The 22,585-nt window shown below is 40.9% G+C and overlaps 1 protein-coding gene across 3 annotated transcripts in view; it reads right to left on the reverse strand.

Annotated features, from left to right (window-relative positions):
• Positions 1-5,321: 5,321 nt before the first annotated feature.
• Smpx (small muscle protein, X-linked) overlaps positions 5,322-22,585 on the reverse strand; it is a 141,441-nt gene continuing 124,177 nt past the window's right edge. The window contains exon 6 of one of the 3 annotated variants that reach the window (XM_005407820.2): positions 5,322-5,761. The gene's annotated coding sequence lies outside the window, so the exon portion shown is untranslated. Of the gene's footprint in view, positions 5,762-22,171; position 22,585 lie in introns of those variants that run through there. The other 2 variants (XM_005407822.2, XM_005407823.2) reach the window with 2 other exon arrangements.

The raw sequence follows: 22,585 nt of genomic DNA on the forward strand, positions 1-22,585 counted from the left end.
CAACAGAGAAGAAGTGATTCCCTTCCTGAGCTGGTAAAGAAAATACTGCATGTGAGAAAGTCTATGCCAGTGGTGGAGACTATGTCACGTGTACCGCAGTGGGCTCTTTGTTACTGTGAAAGCTTTAAAAGGTTTGCCATCGCTGGTCTAGAGTAACGAGGAAGTACCAGGCAAGAGTGCTAAAATATGGAGTCTTTTGGTTGGGACCATTATGATAGACCAACATCTAATACGGAGTTCGGAGTTCAGTGGGTCTCTCAGTAAGGGTTATTTCTCCTGGTTAGCTCCTCTTCTGAAATTTTCTACCCAGCATGGTGGATGGATGTGTTGTCTGCATTCCAAGTGGAGTTCTTACTCTCTTCCTTCCTGAGCCATTACAGTGGTACCTCAGTTCGTGAACTCGATTCTTTCCATGATTCTGATTGCAAACTGAGTTGTACAAGAAGCAAATCAAATTCAATGGTTAGGTTCAATGTTGACCTTATGGGGAAATTTGATCAGCTTTGGTCCAGTTCACTTTGCAATAAGAATCATGGAGAGAATTGAGTTTGTGAACCAAAGTACCACTGTATGGCTATAGCCATACTACCTGGAAAAGAATTCAAAATTTGGAAAAAACAAGTTTGGAAGGGTGGGTTTGTTTGCTCTTTTGTTTGTTCAAGATATAAATAATCTTGATCTGTCCACTATTGTTTTGGTTTTGTTTTTTGTTTTTTTCTGGTACCGGGAATCAAACTCACGACCTTGTGCTTGCCAGGCAGGCGCTGTGCCGCTGAGCTAAATCCCCAGCCCCCATCCACTATTGTTATTTCATCACCAGAGATAGGTGCGTTATTTCCTGTTTCCTCCACTGCAAATTTAAATAAAAGCAGTATGACATTTTAAAGAAATTATAATAAATTTGACTCTACCTAAATAATTTTAGAACACTAAGCAAAGACCTATTTTCCAATAATAAGCAGAAATTCCCAGGCCTTTATAGGTGTCTGGACCCCTAGAAGTTGAAATTGCTCCTTTGTTTTGTACTCATGCTTGTCACCTGCCGCAGAAGGCAGAAAAACTCACTTCTGACTGGGTGAAGAGGGTCAGGATTGCCTGGAGCCCAGGAATCTTTGTGGGTAGCCAGAGGTATAAAACAAACCCACAAATCAAGAACAAAGCCTTCCCTGTTCTGTTTTGTTTGGTTTTAGTTTGGCCTAAAGCTTGCCATCAGCCCTAAAGCAGCATGGCCTGTGTGGGGAGGTGGGTTGCATGTTGGTGTGTCAAAATGCTGCTGAGAAGAAACTCCTCCAGGACCCCATCTTGTCTACTGCACCACAGAGACGTGAGCAATGTTACAGAGCAGGAATGGCTCCCAAGAAAGCTAGACACCCACCTGCTTCTGTAAGCCCAGAGCCCATGGGCCACCCATACACTGGGATAAAACCTGTCTGCACCTTGCCTTCCCATCTCTCCTCCCAACTCATAATTAGATTTGCGAATTCCATTTCAGACCTGCCTTTGCTTTGCAGTTCATCGGCAGTCTTCAGAAGCCCAGGGGAAAAGTCTCCTGCCCTGTGGAATCCGCACCTTAATATATCCTCACTGAACCAGGGAAAGCACTGGTCATGAAAAAGAGCCTTGTTATCTGATAGTGCAGTTTCTCCCAGTCAGTGATATCTCTGAATTATTTTGCTCCGGAGAAGTCAAATGTTAAAAGGATTGATTTTTTTCTCCCTTAATAAACAAGCACAGAGGTGAAGGATGTGAGGGCAACCACATCCCCTGATCAGAAAGTGATTGCTTAATTGAGGCCATTTTCTTTCTCTGAAGAACGCCTTAAGGGGATGGTGTTGTTAGGGTTATAATCTTATTTTATGACTGAACCCTCTCTTTTATAATCGGCATGTATATTGTTTTGACAGTGTGCTTTGCCTTTACTGCAGGAACTAAACAGGTTTTGTCATTTGCTTAGAGAAAAAATGAACTCAGTTCCTGAGCTCTAGGGGTTTTCCTAGCCTGGCAACATGCAGGTGGATTTGTGTCTCCCCTAGTGCATGCGGCTTGTTGAATGAATACATGATTATGTCTGAATGTTATAATACACTCCTTCAAAGCAGCACAGAAATTGCCTTGATGGTATTTGAGGGGAAAAAACAGCAATGGGCCACAGTGACGTATACATTCAGCAGCAGGTTAAAATCCCATGGGAATATCAATTATCAAGTTAAATGCAGTTTCTATTTCAAGCTAGATTGCAAAGCAATGAGATAATGCCACCGGCCTTCAAAAGGAGTTTTAATTGATCAACCTGTAGTCCTTGCAGCCAAATGAGCCCAGTTCTCATTCCCAAGGGGGCAACCCTAATTCTAGATCAGCCCAAGAATGTAGAAAAGGAGATTTCAGAGGCTGGCACATCCAAATTAGTAGCGTTCCTTATGAGGACCTAATCATAATGGGAGGCTTTTTTTAAATCCTCTAACTGCTCTAGTTTAAAATGAGGGATTCATTTAGGTAATTATCATCCCCATGCCCCGGGCCTAACTTCTAGAATACCACTGTGTCATTCAGCTACTCAGTAAGTAATCTTGCAAACAATGCTAATTACCTTTCAGTCTGAGCTCTTGAAATGCAAATATCATACAAAATGAATGCTTGGGATAATTCTAGACAATCTTCTGTGCTTCTGAGGGAGAAAGAAGAAAGAAGAAAGCTAGTGGGGTTTATTTTAAGCAAGGTGATTTTTCTAGGTGATTTGCTCTGTGTTCCCCGCGGCACCTAGCATAGAACTTGACACATCGGAGGCATCCAGGAAATGGGAGCAGAGCAAATGTCATCCTCAAACATACCTCACAGTATAAAATGGTAATATACCATTAACAGCATGCACACTACAAACTAGGAAAAGTAACTTGTGCTTGACTTATTAAGCACAGTGTTATTTCTAGTGTTTCCCTCCTGATGAATCTTCACCTATTTGATTCTGTCTCTCCCTCATGAAAACATTGCATAGTGAGTGCTTGTTTGCAAACACATAAGATTAAGGAGCTTGCTTCAAGGTGATGTATGGGGTTGTGTTGTTTTGTTTTGAGATGAAGTCTTATTATGTTGCCCAGGTCAGTCTCAAACTCCTGGGCTCAAGAAACCCACCTGCCTCCACCTTCCAAGTAGCTGAAACTACAGGTACACCACCATGCCTGGATAGTGTGTTTTATTTTTCAATTTACCTTAATAGTAATGGTATGGTGATGCTGTTAGGAATCTAACCGTGTACAAGCGAGGCAAGTGCTCTACCACTGAATCACATCCCCAGCCCACAATGTATGCCAAAGCTGAACTTGAACTTGCTTCAGGCTCCCACAGCCGCTGCAATTACAGGTGCACACCAGCACACCCATCTTGATGTATGGGTTTTAGGAGCCACTTCCCATAAAATGTATGAATTTTTTCAACTATTATTTCATTGAAAGCGAAAACTGTCTTTTCCTATATTACAATATATGTACTGGAACTTCTTAAATCTCATACATAGTGAATTTGAGCCTTAACAAAATAAAATACATATTACATCCTAAGCTCTCAAAAATCCATTGAATTTCTCTTATGACTTTGGTCTTTATTATGCAACAAATGTGCCTTGGAAAATTTATTAAACTATGAAAACCGTTTTTATAACATTAAACCAAGACTTAATTTTGAAACTGAACATGGATCACTTATATTTAAACAAAATGAATGCTGAGGCAAGTTTGCTAACTCTTCCTGACAGCCCCAACTAGGAAGGAATAAGACCATCTAAGGCAACCCAACACCTTATTATTCAAAACCTGTTCATCTATTCTGCATACAGGTATGAGGCTTGTACAGTTTGTTCTGATTGATACTTCCTACCCAATATGTGCTTGATTGATGTAGATCAGCAGAATAAACCACAGCTAGGCAAGACACCTGGGACCTACAACCAGGAGCAGGGGCCTTCGGGAAAAGGTGAACTCATTAGGTATCATGGAATCTGCAACCTATCACATGTGTGGGTGGTGATAATCTTGCCTTTGGAAACCAATCTCTATGACACAGAAAAGTGAGAGAGTAATTTACATTTGGGACATTAAGTGGTGTCATCTAAACATCTGGTGAATGTTCAAATTTTTAGAATTTATTACAGTAAGGAGACACATTACCATTAGTTCTTCTCCAAACATTCCTGTTTACTTCAAGCACACTTATCCCACCCTTCTTGCCACTCTCTTGAAGCAGTTCTGGAAGTCCTCTTTCTTGAGTGTCTTTAGTGGTACTGTCATGGCTGTTTCAACGTCTTGAATCAATTCAAAACATTTATCTGTCATGGTCATTTTGCCTTTGAGGAAAAGCCAGAGGTCACACTGTGGTACATTCAATGAATAAGGTGAGTGAAAACACACCCTGATGTTTGTCCAAGCTTAATTTTTTGTTGGGTGGCACTCAGCAGCTGCATCCGCCATAGTGCTGATCACACCTTGAAAAGATATTCACAAAAAAGGACTTCCAGAACTGCTTCAGAAAGTGGCAAGAATGATGGCATAGTGTGTTCAAAGAGAGGGGGAGCATTCTGAGGTGGATTAGCGGTAATGTGTCTTTTAAACATTCACTGCATCTATCTCTTGCAGAATTATATGAGGGTTTTTTTTAGTTTTTCTTTGAAGCAAATATAAAAGTCATTTAGCCCCGGAAATGGTGTGGAGATCTCTGCATAGCAGATAGGTAACATCCTTGCTTTTCAAATAGTATGGTCTTTGATAATCTGGCCCCTCATCTCTTCATATTGTGAGGTTGCTTGCCTGTTTCTTTTTGGTTTCCTGGTGGTGCGGGCATTGATTAAATTTAATACAGACTCTCCATCTGAGGAGGAAAACACACATTTCATCTTCCTACACATGGCTGACAGAATCTGCCCTCTCTTTCCTTCCAATCTCTCAACTTTACTTTACTGTGCCTTAAGTAAAATATATTCACCGTAAAGGTGATACTTGGAAGAGGAATGTCAGCAATTCCCAATTCCTCAGGCTATATTTAACTTCGTGTACAATATTAAGCCAGCCATAGTGTTACCCATAACCCATCATACCTGATATTTCAGAATGTAAAGCCCCTACTTAAGGGTTTGGTCAGCTCTTGCATCTTATTTTTCTCCACATTACAGAGTATGTAGCTGTCAGAAGATATAAAAATTAAGGGGCTGGGGATTTAGCTCAGCGGCAAAGCACCTGCCTGGCAAGTGCAAGGTCGTGAGTTCGGTTCCTGGTACCGGAAAAAAAACCAAACCAAAAAAAAAAAAAAAGATATAAAAATTAATTTACTCTAGATTCATATTTTATATTTTCTCAGATGTTTATTTGAACTCATAAAAAGCTTGTTGACATAATTTAAAAGGTGAAGAACTAAAACACGTTCTAAATATTGACCCCAAAGACTGTGAGAAGTAGGTTAGAGAACTTTTCATCAAAATCACTGTTATGCACATTGCCATATCCCTCTCCATAAAATCACATCCCTCCTCAAAACCATATCCCCAGGTAGTGAATTCATGGGCTGATTTGCTCTACAAGGTGCCAGAAATGAAGATAAGTTAAAGTGAGAAATTCAGCCAACTAAAACAAAGAGATATAAATGTACAAACAGGCCATTTCTGCTAGAGTCTCAGACGTTCAGGAGGTTCATAATCTTCATACAAATATATAAAAATTTGTAGTGAGCTATACTTATTTGAATCCATTCTCTTCCATCTTAATTCTTCACATCAAGCCTACAAAAGAAAAAGCAAAGAAGCCACCGTTATTTCTTCACAGCTTTACTAAGGCATGACTAACAAATAAAAGCGTGTATACTTACAGCGTAAAATGTGATGCTTTGAAATACGCATGCATTGTGGAAAGATTAAATTAAGCTAATGGGCATATCCATTTCTTCACATACTTACATTTGTGGTGAAAACATGTTAAGATCTACTCTCTTAGCAATTTGCAAGTATCGAATACTTTATTATTAACTATAGTCACTGTGTTGTAAAATAAATCACCAGAACATACCCTCCTAGCTAACTGAAATTTTATATATTCTAACCAATATATCCTCATTCCTCCAGACCCCGATAAGTACCACTCTACTCTCCACTTATGTGAGTTAAACATTGTCCGATTTCACATATAAGTGAGATCATACAGTATTGTCTGACTGTGGCTGGCTCAGCTCACTTACCTCAATGTGGTCTAGGATCATCATTAGTTTGATATTTTTAGGAACATCTTAAAAATCAATATGATTGGTATAAGTCAGATTAGGTAGAGATCCCATTTGCACTTGGAAAATTCATCTCTCAATTCCATAAAGTGAACTGTGAGCAGGAGGTGTGGCCATCAACTTCAACTCTAGTGATTTGAGTAATTACAAATTAAATGAGGATGGTCTGCCTATGAACGATCGAATGCAATGTTAAACTTAGGAGTTGCAAGATCGTTGGTGCCTGATATAAATTTGCATTCATGGCTGCAATTCTTCACCCGTCTTCATACTCACCCCTGCTGCCACGTAACTTTGTAATTGATCTACCATTGCAAGTGAAGTATAATCTCACATGCCTGAGTCTGACCACATGACTTGCTTTGGCCAACAGAATGAGGCAGAAGTGAAGGTGGTCCTGTTCTGAGCCTATAACCTTTGCTTTTGCTTCAGCTCTTTTACCTCTGCCACTGCTGTACAGGGGTTGGGGTATGCCCAGGCTACCCTTCTGATGCCAGGGTAGAGGTGAGAAACATGTGGAGCACTGCTGCCCCAGATAAAGTGCCCCAACCAGGCCCCATCTACTGCAGAGCCCCTAGGTGACCTGAAGACTTGTAAGAGTCTAGCCAAGATCAGCTAAGCCCCAAACACATGAGCTAGAATAAAAAAAAATGCTTTTGTTTTAACCATTGGATTTGGGGCTGGTTTGTTATGCAGCAATAGGTGATGGACATAGTGCATTTCTTTTCAAAATCTCTTGTAATTCAGGGATTCCTGAACATTATTGACACGTTTGTTTTCCATTCGTTTTTGGTGTCATTCTTAGTGTGTTTTACTTATGTTGATGACCTAAATCTATCCTAAGACATAGAATATTCACATTGTTTCCACTACTGATAACTGGAGAAAAAAGAAAACAGCTTTGCAGACACAGGTCCTCTCCCTGCTGGGGCAGAAAATGTAGCTTGGTACTCTTCACAACCCTTGGTTTTCACTACTTCAAAGGCTTTGGTGGGCCAAATACTCTCTCTCTCAGTCTATCTTACAGCTAGTAGGGACCATGGAACCAGGTCTAGCCAGGGAAGCCTGAGAAGTCTACTGCACAGCTTTGCTTCCCTGTATATTTCTTTGGAGATCATGAAGTCCATTGTGTCACTGAACGTTTACAGCATTACTGTGATGCAGGTTGTGTTATACTCATTGTTGAGATAAAATATGTAGAGATTACAAAAGCAAAGTGATTAGCTCAAAGTCTCATAGCTCATAAATAGAAAAGTTGGGATTTGAGCTCCTGATTTGGGGACTTTTTCCATTCCACTAACAGGGAAGGTTGGGATGGTTTTTGAATGAGAGAGAAAGACAGGAAGGTATATTAATGGTTGTAACACTAAAATGCTATCAACAGTAGTCAGCATAGCCTCCTATATTTCTCGAACATTTTATTTTATTTTGTTATATTCTATTGTAACAGAGACACAACATGAGATCTATCCTCTTAACAAAATTTTCAGTATACATTATTGTTGACTTTAGGTACATTGTTGTACAGTAGATCTTTAGAACGTATTCATCTAGTTTGAATCAAACTTTACACTCATTGATGTGTTATTCCCCATTTCCTTCCTCCTCCAGTCTCTGGAAACCACCACTCTACCCTTTGATTCTTTGTGTGACTGTTTTAGCTACCTCATAAAAGTGGAGTCATGTAGCATTTGTCTTTCTGTTCCTAGTCTATTTCACTTTGTATAATGTGTTCCAAGTTCATCCATGTTGTCACATAGTGCAGAATTTCCTTCTTTTTCAAGGCTGAATAGTATTCCATTGTATAATTACATCAGATTTTCTTTACCCAGTCATCTGTTAATGAATATTTAGGTTACTGGCTATTTGTTTTAGAAATCATCAACTTTTGGTCCATATCAGTCACCAAGAAGAAGTAAGATACACCTCCTCCCCACTCATGGTTTTTGCATGAGATGTTTATCACTGAGCAGCAATTTCATACTCTGATTCTGATACACCATGCCAGTGGCATCCCTGGCCATTGTCTTCCATATGCCTGCACTCTGAGTTCACTGGACCATGTACACATTGCTTCTGTAAACTGCAAGAACTATTGGGCCTCCCCTTCTTTGCTTATAGTTTTTTAATTTTGCTTATAACTTTTTACTAAAATCCTACCTCCCCCTGACTCTCCAAGTAACACACTTAATTGAATTACCTGCTTAGATTCATCACCTCATTCCTGTTGTGTTTCCTGCCCTAGCCCTCTTATCACCAGTCTCTGACCTTCTGAAACATATGAAGATATCTTATTTGTTTTCATATCTCATTGTTTATCACAGTGCCTGACACATAGCAGGGACCTGAGGCCTGATGACTTGGGTCACTGAAGAAATGAGAACAGGACAATCACAGGAGTTAGAGATATAGCCAAAGCCATATTCTTTAATGTGAGGCAGCAGAAATGAGCAAGGGGCCACAGATGCAATAAATCAGGAGTGGTGATTTGAAGCACTCTGTCTCTGATGGGCTGTCAATTCTGCCCATGACCCTAGACATAGTCCCATCATACCCAGCGTGTGCTCTATCCATTTCAGTGCTGTGGCTGCTTTTCTGGATGACATACACCCAGTCTGGCTAAGTGAGAGGCCTGGGGTAAGCTGCCCTTGAAGCCAAGACATTCCTTGGGCTTCTCTGAGCAGCATAAAAGGGGTGACGATACATAGCAAATTGTCACTAAAGCCCACTCTATGAGGTGTGATTTCTCTCCAAGAACTATCCAGACTGTGAAGCACTATCTGCAATCCAGAAGTGGGTACCATTTTTCTGACAGGCTTGCTATGGATTCCAATCACCATGTATCTGTTGGAGGTAGCTGAAACTGTGGCTGCTCTGAGAAATACTATATATTGACCCCAACCCAAGGGGAACTGGGCTCTTCCCCTTCATCCACTGTACCTGTGAGCCTCAAGGATGGCTGCAATGGTCTGGTTCAAGAGGGAGATGCTGGCCCACTGCTTCCAGTCTATGCATCATAGGAGGGTAAAGAAAGAGCTGGTGGTGAAAGCACCAGTTTTGAATACCTACTATGTGCCAGGCGCTCCACCAGGGACTTTGCAGTTACATCACTCAGTCTAGGATGTAAACCTGATTCTTCCCTATACAAGGAACCAGGCATGAGGCAGCCGGTGGAACAGAGGAAACATTGCAGTTGTCCTGCAGATCACCCTGTCACCCTAGCTCCCTTTTCTCTCCCAGGTTTGAGTAGAATTTGAGAGGGGTCATTAAGCCTGGGCACAGGACTCTGCTCATCAATAAGGTCAGATACTGTTGCTCCTGGAGAACAAAGCCTCGGAGGACTAGGTCTCCATCCCTGGCCTCATGGGACTCAGCATATTCTGGGAATGCCTGGATGGGACCAACTCAGGAGCCCAGAGACCTGGACTCCTCGCTCTGCATCAGGGCTTGAATGTAGAAACGGGAATCAATGGGAAGAGCTCCAGAGCTAAAATTGCCTACGCTGTAAAGTACACTTGTTTGTCAGGGTGTTGGAATGCATGTGTGCTGGGCAGCCTCCAGCGCCACACTGCTTTGCTGCCTGGACAACTGTCAGCTATTCTCCCGTGTCCTGCCCTTCTGTAGGGGACATTGTAGCAACGATGGGGAAGGTGAGGCACTTTGCTGAAAAGTCACTTACCAGCAACCCCACATATCTTTTGCCCCCAAATTAAACATAAATAAAAGCAGAAGCGTAACCTCTAGTTTACCTTTGGGCAAGGCACACTTTGGCTGGTACAGAGATGATACACCAAATATCTCCCAGTGTCACTCTAAGTCCAGGCTGAGGAACATGTGATGTTTACTCTTTGCCATGACCCATTTATAGCTGTCTTACTCATAGTCACCATGGCCCCACATACATCATGTGGGAAATGGAGTCCACTCAACACTCGTCTGCATTTAGTTCTTTAACCAAGCATGTGGGGGATGGTGTAACAATTACTTCTCCCTACGCAGTGCTAAATCATAGAGCCATAAACACAGTGACACTCAAAAGTAGTTGACAGATAGGCAGTGCCTTGCACTCTGGTTTGATTTGCAACAGCTGACCATATACCCAGAGCAAGATGATTAAACTTTGAAGATCATCAGAAGACATCAGAAGTAAGGCCAAAGCCTGGCATTTGTGGAGCTCTAGAGTTTACAGAGAACATTCACACACATTGTCCCACAAAATCACCAAAATCACACCCGAGGAACACGGAGTAAGCTCCAGCTAAGGCATATAGAGAACATCACATACCCCCAGTCAGAGACACACGTGCACAGCTTGGGTTTGCATTCAGGAAACCCAGTCCCAGAATTCCTTCTTTTAGTCCAAACAACCATTCATAGAGTCAATGAAATAAAAGTGTAAGTTAAATGTTGGAAAACTTTTTTCCTAAACTACAAAACATTTCCCCAAATTGACATTGCCACATCGTGAAGTGTTTAGTGGCTACAGTGAAAACTGCAATGTTCCTGTGAATAGTCACTGAAAAACAGAGAAGCTGAAGGAGGCACAAAGAGCAGAACATTTGCCTTGGTAAGATTCTGCACCGAAAATCCAGGTTATGGTATTGTGTGCACGACTGGGAGAATCTCAGTGACCTTAAGGAAGAGGCACATTGCATATCCAGTCCAAGTCGTATTAAAATAAATTCAAAAGGAGCTTTTAAATTGTAATGTATCAAGAATACATTGCATTGGCTGTGAAATCAGTTAGGGGCTGGAGGCTGAGACCCAAAACTGAATTGGCTTGGTGCAATTTTGGTAGGGAACGGGGCAACATCTAAAGCCAGTCACCGCTGGTGGCTCCAGGATTTGTGGTAATTATCTCTCCATCCATCAGGAAATATCCTCCCTGTTTTCACAGGAACTACTGACTTCTTTGGGAAAATACTGACCCAAGATTCCTATCAAAGCAGAGCTCAAAACACCTAGAATAGACACTTCGAAGATACTAATACATAGTGTGTTAACTATTATTTTTTTTTCCGGTACTGGTAATCAAACTCAGGACCTTTAACTATTGTTATTTTCTTATTTTGTTATGAAATCTTATTTTATTTTTTCATAAAATAAAAAATCTAATATATATATATATATATTTAATAAAAACTACCTTTGGAAAAAACATCTAGAGGCAGACAAAACAAAGTGGTAAGTTGAGGAGACTACTGCTTAACCAAGAGCGTCTCAGATTTCCCAAAAAAGTAAAAACCCTTCTGTGTTTTGTATACATTAGCATTTGAGGCTTAGAGACAATGATGCTTATGTGAGAAATACCCATAATCCTCTTACAATTGTCTAGCAATGATCTGTGGTTTCTGAAACAACCAAATTAAAAAACAATTTGACATACTTGTAGTTAACAGACCATATGAAACACATTCAGGTCTCCCTGCCTTCCTTGTCTAATGCCTTCCTGGAAACCGCATTGTCACAGAGGTCACCTTAAAATGGATTGGCTTTGTTTATACAATAAGAGTGATCATAATGAGTGGTCCAAAGTTCCAGTATTCAAATACATATTATGGCCTTTGATGAAACTTTAATATAAAGATATAACTGTAGAGTTTTGTAATCTTTCCAAATAGTAAAACTATTTTCAATGATGAATGAAAGGGCTGGGGATATAGTTCAGTGGCACAAATACCTGTCTGGTAAGCACAAGGTCCTGAGTTTGATTTCTTGTACAAAAAAACCCAAAGATGAATGAAACTAAAATTTTACATTGTTCCTCATTGTAGAAATTAGGAAATTAAAACCCAGAAGGATTGAGTCACTTTTCCAAGTAACTGTCCATACAGCCAGTTAATGGCTCTTCCAGCATGAGAAGCCGGCTTGGAGCTCTTTCTCCCACACTAAATTCTTGTTTTGAAAGTGTATATAAAATTGGCATAAGAATTTATACGTATCACTAGAACATTGCAGGTAATATCTGTGGTATATCAAATATTTGGCAACTGAGATTTAATTTAAAATGTTTCTCACCTTCTCAGAATCTAGAAGTATTTTTAAAAACACATTTCATAGCATAAAATGCACAAATCATAAGTAAACTGTTTGAGGGGTTTTGTGGTTTTTGTTTTTCCAGTGTTGGGGCTGAAGCCGGGTCTCACACATGCTAAGCATGCACTCCACCTCCAACCCCTTGATGAGTTTTGATTTTTTTACTATTTAGAGCTGGTTCCTCACTGATGGTGATTTAACTTACAATTTTCAATTTTACAGTGGTGCGAAAGCACTCAGAAGAAACTGCTTTGAATTTTGACCTTCCCTAGGGTAGGTGGTGTGATCCTCTCTCCTGATGCTGGACAGTGTCAGTGAGCAGGGATCTTAGTTAGCCCAGCAGTTACATGGGGAAACTGGTGATCTACAGCAATCAATGATGGAACCTTTTAGAGATTTCAATGATAACAAACAGGACGCTGTGACACTCGTGTCATAGGTTTGCCATGACTGATCTTCACCATGCTGTGTTGTTAAGCTATGATGCTCGGTACGTTAGATGCAGCAAAGGCTTAAGTTCAACTTGGGATATTTTCAACTTACAATGGGATTTGGGGGACATAACCCCATTATAAGCAAAGGAGGATCAGTGTGTACACATGTATGGCTGGTATTTTTACATAGCTCTCAAATACTACCATACATGCCAGCATATCCTCAAAGTCCTGTTCATTTAATTGAGAAATACTAGTTCCAAGAGATGATGAAATAATTTTCATTTTTAAAAGACAGGTGAGGAAAGGTAGGGAAAAAGAGGAAATCTTCCAGGATCACATAAACTGAGAAATACTGAGTTTAGCAAAGATAAACCAATTTCTTAAGCTTTAGGGGCTTCTCTGATCTTTAAATATACAAACGTATAATTGTTTGTGTTGAGTGCAGGGAAAGCATAATACCATGTAATATTTTCACAATCTGCTTTATCACTACATTTTTCCAGTTTACTACTGTTTGTTTCTTTTATTTTTGTCATTCACCACGAGTTACATTACCATGGTTATAGTATTCCATCACACGGCTGCACAGCCTTTGCCTAGTTGAAATCCTATTATTTGATATTTTGGTTCTTAGTCAATTTTGCTATTTTAAATGAACAAATTTTTTTCTGCATGAATATATTCTTTCAAAAGAAATTCTATCGAGGCATAACTGGGTTGGAGAATATACAAACCCACCAGAACTCATACTTTCTCCATTTATTAACCCACCACTCTCATCATCTAGGCTAATGTAGTGCCTGCTATGCTGGAAACACTTAATATCTTGGAGAGAATGAGTATGTGTTTGTCTCACAATCCTTCCCACACATCTCTGTGAATTTCCAAAGAGGAAAATTAGTAACTGTTTTCTTGAGCATCCTTTTGATTTCTAGTGAGGCTGCACATTTTCTCATGCCTCTCTACTAATTATACATCCACTTTTGTGAATTGTGAGTTCATTTCCTTTAACTATTTATTTGTTAAGGTGATCATGTTTTGCTTTCCAATTTGCACTGGCTTTTTATATAATTATACATTTCAAGCAAAACAATTTTCTTGATAGAGTTTGCTATTTAATGATTGTTATTTTTAAGTACAGACTTTTCAAAAATTATCAAGGTTTGGAGGAATAATTTCAATGGCTCTTTAAAAAGCTGTCAGCCTGGGGATGTAGCTCAGTATAGAACATTTGCCTAGCATGCACAAGGTCCTGGGTTTAACCCTCAGCACTGAAAAATAAATAAATAAGATACTAAAGAAGTTTAAGTCGATGCTTTCATTCCCGTGCTGCCAAATCATTGAACCATTATTTTAAAGGTAGTTATAGTCAGATCCTATCTTTCCAAGACATCACCAAAGAATATTCTATATATCACTTTAAGAGAGTTAAGAGGGAAAAAAAATGATGTTCTTGGAAAGATGCATTGGGATGTCTGAGATCTCATTTATAGGCTGTTGTAAAACACTCCTAAGTTATGGGAGGATTGTCTTTTTTAACCTATAACAAGAACTCAAAGTTGATTACACACTGGAATTCATTTGGGGAGAGAGAGAGAGACAGAGAGAGACAGAGAGAGACAGAGACAGAGACAGAGACAGAGAGAGAAAGAGAGAGAGAGAGAGAGAGAGAGAGAGAGAGAGAGAGAGAGAGAGTTTGAAAGAGAGAGAGAGAGGGAGTTTGAATCCCAAAGCCCAGGCTCCTCTAGAATAATTACATCACCAGAGTTTCTGGGTTATGATCAATGGTTTTTAAGTTTCCCAGGTAATCAAATGTGCGTCAAGGTTGAGAACTACAGGTTTAGAAGGGCTTCTTAGACTTCAGATCCATATGACCTAAAAATCTTGTTAAACTGAAGATCAGGACTGAGACCGAATTCCAGCAACCTCTCAGTGGGGCCGTTCATTCAAGGACCACACTTCTCGAAGATGAAGGGACTAGAGCTGTGATATCAATTGGGGGGTGGCAATATGTGGAAACAGTTTTGTTTATTGCAACCAGTAGGAGGAGAAGGATGTTGCCGTCAACAGGGATGCTGCTAACCATCATGCCGTGCCCAGAACAGCCCCCACAACAACGAGTTATCTGGTCCAAATGCCAACAGTGCTGAGGTGAAGAAATCCTTGTATAGAGACAGCATTTTGTAGTGAAAGAAAATGCTCTCAAACTTGAGCTAGGATAGAGCCTTTTGCTCTGGTTTAATAAGTAGTTTCTTCTGGGAAGCATTGCTGATAAAACATGAGTGATTTTCTGATCAACCTTAATGAGATTAAGATCCCCTTCTGGGAGATTAGATTTACCTGACTCACTAAATTCAACTCGTAACAGAGTTTAATGATCACTTGTACCTGTTCTCACAATGTTATCTAATAGCATTTTTCCTACTCCAAGGTTTTGAACTGGATTTCTGAAGCCTCTTTAAGTAACTCTGAAATAAACCTTTGACGCGTGCTTGCAATCAACTGATCAGAGAAACTGCTTTAAAAACCCTTTGCCTTGCCAGCTTTTGAGCTGGTTCCCAGGTGGGTTGCAGACTCTACATTCAGCTAATATTCCCTGTGTGCCTGTAGCCGGGACATTTCCACAGCAGACTTAGCCTGCACAATCCTGCTTTCTTGATTTCTACCTGTGCCATCTCTGGCAAGTTACCTAACCATGTGAGCTCTTGTTTTTCTGATGGATAAGAAAATAACAGTGTCAAGCTCATAGGCTGGTTGTGAGGATAACATGTTAAAACATTGAGCAGAGTACCTCCCACACAGGCAGTGTGCACTATTGCTATTATTCTGAGACAAAGACTCACAGGAGCTTGTAAATCAACACACCCCTTCCTCCTCCTCTGTCTTCCAAGAAAGATATTTCAGTCTTCGTCATCTTAGCTTCAAGCTTTTTGTGGTGCTGATGATTGGGGGAGATGTAATTGGGCAGAAAGGAGAATTAAAAGGAGTGAACTGAGTCAAAATTTCAGAGAAAAAGAAGGGCTTGGGGGCACAGTGGAAAACTAGACTTCTCAGAAAAAAAGAGAAATTTGAGGTAAGAAGTCTCTAGATCTTTAGGATGAAGGACTTTGGGGCTGAAAATCAGAGGATTTTAGGAAGCTTTACTATGTGTTTTAATAAATCTTTCTTACATGAAGATTTGTATCCCTTTTTGAAGACACTTTTGGAAATCAAATCAAATTTCTTTCTGGATACGCCTCCATACCTAATTATGCTTAAATGGTCCTAAGAGTGGAAATCAGAATGCCTGCCCATTTGAGGTATATTATACACCAAGAAATATATTAGATGCTAACCATACATGGCAGACAAGTAGACAAGTTATCCTCCTTCATAGAGGTTAACATTTGGAAGGAAAACCAAACAACCACCAAAATGATGGCAATACACTCTTCCATTGTGAAGAATACCGCTGTGATGGGACAAACACAGAAGGTACAGATGCTTTATCCAGTTTAAGATGCTATATGCAGAAATAGTGTTTAGACTGAGGTAAGAGTTAGCCAGATTATGAGTAGGGGAGGAAAAATTGGAAAAGATATTCATGTGCAGAGGCCTGGAGTCATTGTGACATTTCCATGAAACTGGAGAAGATCCCTGGGGTTGGGGCAAAGAATGTCCTGGGTGGGGAAAAATGCAAGATAAGAAAAGCCTGGCGAGTCTCAGTCTCTTAGTGCAGGCCCTACAGGTAATGAGGAGCCACCGAAAGATGTGCAGCGGGGCAGTGACATTATCGCTTTTGTGGGTTTTGTTTTGAGAGAACTTTAAAAAGACTCGCTGGCTGCAGAGCTCTGGCAACTACAAACAAGTGAGGAAAAGCTTTGAGGAGTGAAGTGCACAGGTCACTTTGCCAGCTGTAGGCCATGAATGTTCCAGTTGCTCGGTGAGGTCACCTCAGTGACAGCGACAAGAATGGTGCGGGAATGGCTTACAAACCTTCTTTCAAAGTGAAGAGAGGGGTCAAACAATGAGAAACTCTGCACTTGTCTAAAGGCATCTGCTTGAGGACTGAGAAAGGAGCCCTTTCTCCACTGACAAAGGACCAAGGGCTTCTTTCATTTCCAGATTTTAAACTTCTACAGAGGGCAGAGAAAAATTCTCACAAGCACAGCAACATTACTTGAAGCAGCAAATACAAGAAAACTCAGAAGTCACCAGATTCTTGGGCATGTAGTGGGAACTCATGCTGAATTCTCACCTGTCACTTTGAGGTATTTTGTGGACTGGGAAGAATTTGACCTTAAGTAAAGTGGAAATGGACAGTCTCTCGGATCCCATGGCTTAATTCATTGAACAGGGGAAACAAGCCTTGTGAGGGAGACAGATCCATTCCTAATGATTTAACTATTAATAATGCTTTGCTATAAATGGAACTCAGGAAAGAAGGTAGCTCGTCAGAGGGCAAAGGAGTTGGCCCCATTAGACAAAATAGGTCAGGTGGGAAGAAAGTTGTCATGTTTCTTGACTAGTTAAGTTGATCAGAGATGACAGGCCTTGTCGTTTTTGAACTGATTGAAAAAGGACAGAAAATATACAAGAGGTTTCTTTGTCATTTCCTGTCTTAAAAGATGGCTGTTTTAAAGAGGCTTCTGACAAGAACTGGTAATATTTACCACAGTTATGAGTTTTAAGTTTTGTGTGTATGTAGGCCCGAGAGTGTGTGTTTGTGCGTGTGTTCAGAAGCACAACATTTTTCCAGAAAAAAATATGTGCTGCTTCTAGGGATTTCCTGGGACTGGATCATCCTCCTTGGTCTGATATTTATGAAATTCTGACTCTGAAGATGTTTCCCTTGCTTTGCTTTGACTTTGGTAGTACCCTCCACTTTGTCCTTCTTGTTCTGGTTTTCATCCTCAGAAATCAAAAGAGAAGGCAGGAAAAACTCTGTATATGGAAAAAGCTGAAGAAAATGAAAGGAACAAATGTTGAAATTTATCTCTCAAGCACTGGATTTTTTGTTCACTTCTGGATTTGCTTTGTCTTAGAGAAGCTACTACCTTAAGACTCAAGGAAGGGAGAAAAACACTTTCCCCAGTGCTCGGGGCATGCACTTTGCTTATATGTGGTCTGGTTTGTAACGGCTTCCTCTGTGAGGAGGATCGGCACAACTGACCTCACATTTGCAAATAATCTTTCTAAAATAAACATCATTTGGTGTTTTAAGCACATAAAAGAAATTGTGGGTGAAGACAATCCACAGAAATGAAAGAAGGGCAATGCTGAAATGGTACAGCTAGGTGACTGTGGGCAAACCTTAGTTCTACGGATCTCATTTTTCTCATCGTAAAAAGGAAGGGTAGCCTCCAAGATGGCCCCTGGTGATTCTTGCCTCCTGATATTCATGCATTTGTGTAGTGCCCTCCCACACTAAATATGACTTGTATAATAAATAGTGTACTACAAAACAACACTGTGACTTCCAAGGCTAGACTATAACAGACTTTGCTTGATTCCACTGCTTCCTCCTGGGTCACTCACTCTGACGGTTGCCAACTTCCATACTGTGAAAGTACTCAAGCAGTCCAATGGACAAGTCCCCATGGGAAAGCACTGAAGCCTCCTAATGACAGTCATCACCAGCGAGCCATTGGTGTGAGTGAGCCTTCCCAGAAGTGGGCCATATGGTCTTAGTCAAAGTTTTAGATGACTGCTGTCCCAGCTGACATCATGACTGCAATTTCACAGGGACCCTAGAAGAGAACCACCCAGGTAAGCCACTTCTGAATTCCTGACACACAGGAACTGTGAGATAATATCTGTTGTTCTTTAAAGTTGCCGTGTTTTAGGTAGTTTGTTACGTAGCAATAGATAACTAATTCAGATGTTTTAGGCCATATTTTATGTCAGTGAGTAGGTGTAATTGAAAGAAGTCATGAAAAGTTGGTGTTTCATTTGAAAGTTCAAAGACTGAATCCTAGCTGAGTAGGACCATATTCCTTTGGGCATTTCTGAAAGTGACAGAAAAAATGAGTTGTCGAACGCTAGGGAGCTGGCATCGTGAAAACTGATGGGAGCAGGCCAGCATGGCTGGCTGACCTTGAACCAAAGTTTACAGCGCAACAGCTCAGCACCAAGCAATTAGTTCTTAGCACCTCATACCGAAAACATAACCCACTTGTGTTTGCACATCCAGCGCCTGAACCTATTAAAAGAAATCCCAATGAAATAGGGATTTGCTTTGGATTTCCCTTTAATGAGTCACTCTAAATGGTGTATGACTGGGATTATTTGGTGGATAGCAGGTCTGGCAGTTTTTGGAGGAGAATGAATTCAGATAGGAGTTAAAATCACTGAGTTCATAGTTAAACCCAAGTGATTCTCTGGGTAAGGGACATAATCTGACAAGCAGTGGAACATACAGAGGACCTTTGCATTGAATTGGGTCCTGGTTGGACTGAATGGCATGGAGAGTACCCTGACCCATGAGAATGTGACTCTGTATATGTTTTCTGGATAGACACGCACCACAGCGCTGATGAAGCACAGCACAGTCATGGGTACTGCAGTGTCTTCTGCCACTTTTAAGCCCAGCAGGCTACTATTTGGACTCTTATGACAGTCTGGATATTTTGGTATCTCTTTCCCATGTTGTATCCTAGCAGAGGCTGTGACTCACCAATGAGTCACCCCATGCAAAAGTGTTCATCTGTGCTGCATGGCTTTCAAAGAATGCCTAGCTGTTTTCCACATTTGGACACTTTCTTTCCAACAAAACTTTTGACATTCAACCAAATGCTCTCCCGAGCAAGAAAGACTGCAGTCTGGTTTGTCAAGGGAAGACGTGAGAAACATCCCCTAGCTCAGTCCTTCTCAGCCTAACTGCACATTAGAATCACTTTGTGATCTTCTAAAACATTCTCATCCCTAGGCTTCTCTCTCCTTCAAAAAAACTGAGGTTTTATCTTTGGCCAGAGTTAGTACGAAGGCAAGTCCAAGTGACTCTAACATGCAGTCAGTGCTGAAAACCACAGAGCTAACTGTAGCCAGTATTCTGCTGCTGTCTACCCTTGAGACTGAGATAGTTAGGATAGAAATAAACAGGTCTTACCCAAAGCCCAAGTCTTCACAACTCAACTGTTCAGAAAAAGACATCAATTTTTATGTCATAATATTTGAGATAAGCTATAACACTGCCTATCAGTGAGTCAAGCAGTTGTGATCTTTCGGTCTTATCTGCTCTTGGAGTTGAAAAGTGTTCAAATTTGGAATCTCCTGTGTTTTACATCCACTACCTGGACATCCATAGCAGTAGGTTTGCATGAAGATTATCAAACCCAGGTTTTGTGTCTTAGCATATATTTGAAACTTGGCAAGGGCTTTCTTAGCAATATTTCCATAGAGACTGGAAAAATGATCTTTTTCCTTCCTAATCATTGCATCCAGAGACCTCTCTATATTATTTCGTACTGATGTATATGAAACTAAAATAATCTTAAAATAAGAAAACCTGGAGATAGGCTGGATTTGGCCTGTGGGCCCTGGTTTGCCAACCCTTGGACTAAAACGATAGCACTGAATAAAGAGCTACAGAAATTAATGTTGTATAGGTGAGAATCAGTGCCTGGTAAGCAAGTTAATGCCAGACAGATTTCTTCGTCCTTTATGTAAACACTGTTCCTTGTCATTACACAGCATGTTTCAGCTCCATAGCCGCTTGCCTACATGCTGCATGGGGAAGTCAGCTTGGGGTCATCTTTAAAAGTCAGATAACCTGGATTTTTCTCCTAGATACCACATTGTCTAGCTGTACAACCTCAGAGGAAGTCATGTACCTGCTCTGAGTCTCAGTATTCTCACCTGCAAAATGGAACTTTATCTATATAAATAACTCATTTAAGTCTTACAAGATAAAGTGGTAGTGGTGAGTGCCTGACTGAACTGCTTCATTCACGTGTAGAACAGTGTATCTAAATTTTAGCAAAGAAATATGATGAAGGTTTTTGCTATACATTCGAATACCAGCTATTAAACTGTGGAGCAGGTGATGGTATAGTTATAGGATTTTTGAATGCCCAAACCTAAATGATCTAAAGTCATGGCTGGTTCTAGGTCGGTGCTTCCCCAAACCAACAGTGACAGCAGCAGCCCTGGAAACCCGCCGCAGATGCAAATTCTGAGACCCACCCAAGACCTGAAGTAGAAGTCCTATGGGTTTAGCCTAGCAATCTAAGTTTCAGCAATGCCTCCATGTAATTCTAATGCATACGAACTTTTGAGAACCCCTGCTCTAGACCTATCTGAAAATAATTACTTTCACAGCAGCCCACGGATGCTGTCCTTGGTGCTGCTCCACCCCCACACTCTTCAAGGTCTCAGTTAAAGACGTGAACTGTCTTGCTTCTCAAATTGGCAGGTCATCCATGCAATGCCAACCTGGAGGATAACTGCACTATTGGATATGAGAGTGCAAATCTGCAATGATCTCTGTAGGTTGGAAGTGCTTGCCAAAATTCACAGAGTTGTTTTGATTTTTAATAGAGATAGCCTCATTTTCCACCTAACGCAAGTTCCCTGGCATTCTAACTCCTCACATGTTCAGTGCGGTTGTCAGTGGTAAGGCAGTTTTCCAGGCACCATGGCCTCAGTTCACACCATAGTAAAGGCTCAAGAATTGCAGTGGTAATGGAAGACTGGCCCCGACTGCAGGAGCAAAGCCCTGCCTGCCACCTTTTGGTATTTCAGAATGTGATCCCCTGGAGAGAAAGAGTGCCATCCAGGAGAGAAAATTGAGCCTGGACTCGGCTGTGAAGGGATAGGGACAGGGAGGCTCCAGAATCATTCTGATGCAGTTCACTTGCCATCTGTTCTGTTTCCAGAGGATTTTTAGCATTTTGTCTCTTCTAAGCCATGAGGTTGTCTTCCTATGTATTGGGAGCCCCTGCTGGCCAAGGACTCTGAGACCAGCTGGGCTGGTTGGGCAGCTTTTTCTGCAATGGAAACAGGTTTACAACTGTCCCATAATTAGATGGGATTTGGCCTAAGCTCTCTGTCACCTGACAGAAAACAAGCGGCAAACTTTGTGTGTGACGCTACGTGAAGTCCAGGACACCATTTCTTGGCTGTTGGTGATGATGAAGAACTTTCCAGAAGAGTTTCACTTTTTAGGGTAAGGATTTTGGAGCATCTCAAAGTGAAGCTTTCCACAAATCTATTTGCCACCTGGTCTTTCTGAAATGAAGACATTTTAGCCTAATTTCCAAATCCTGGAGCAAATATGTCTTGTGTTGTATGTGGGGGGTATTTTGATGTGTATAAAGATTACATGTAAGTATGATTGTTTCTTAATTGGGCAGTGAGACTGGGAGTATAGCTCAGTGGTAGAGCATGCACAAGGCGCTGGGTCAATCTCCAGCACTGCAAAGAATAAGAGGCAAAATACAATTAGGCAGCAAGAAAACAATAAATAGAGCTGGAAACTGAGATAACATATTTGCTTTGAAATACATCTACACATACAGGAGGACAGATTTATTCTGGATATTTTTCTATGCCGGTGGGACAAAGTCCTCCTGGATGTCAGCAGGCCCATAATTGTTTACTTCCGGCCCCACAGAACAGGTTGTAGCTAATCCCTCTGCTTGGCACCTGTTTCTGGTAGTGCAGCGATCCTCCTTTATTGCTTAAGAGGCGTCACACTCATCTTCTACAGATGGACTTAAATAGGCTGACTCAATAATGAGCCTTAAAATCCACTTCCTCTGGAGGGAGATGATGATATGCATCACAATCTTCCAACCCTATGCGAAGCTGGAGGTCACATAAGAATGAACTGCAAATTCAGGTTCTGCCCTGCTGATTTCTCGGAACTGTTGGAAGAC

Source organism: Chinchilla lanigera, unplaced genomic scaffold, assembly GCF_000276665.1.
Source record: "Chinchilla lanigera isolate Chin_1 unplaced genomic scaffold, ChiLan1.0 scaffold00108, whole genome shotgun sequence".
Taxonomy (NCBI): domain Eukaryota; kingdom Metazoa; phylum Chordata; class Mammalia; order Rodentia; family Chinchillidae; genus Chinchilla; species Chinchilla lanigera.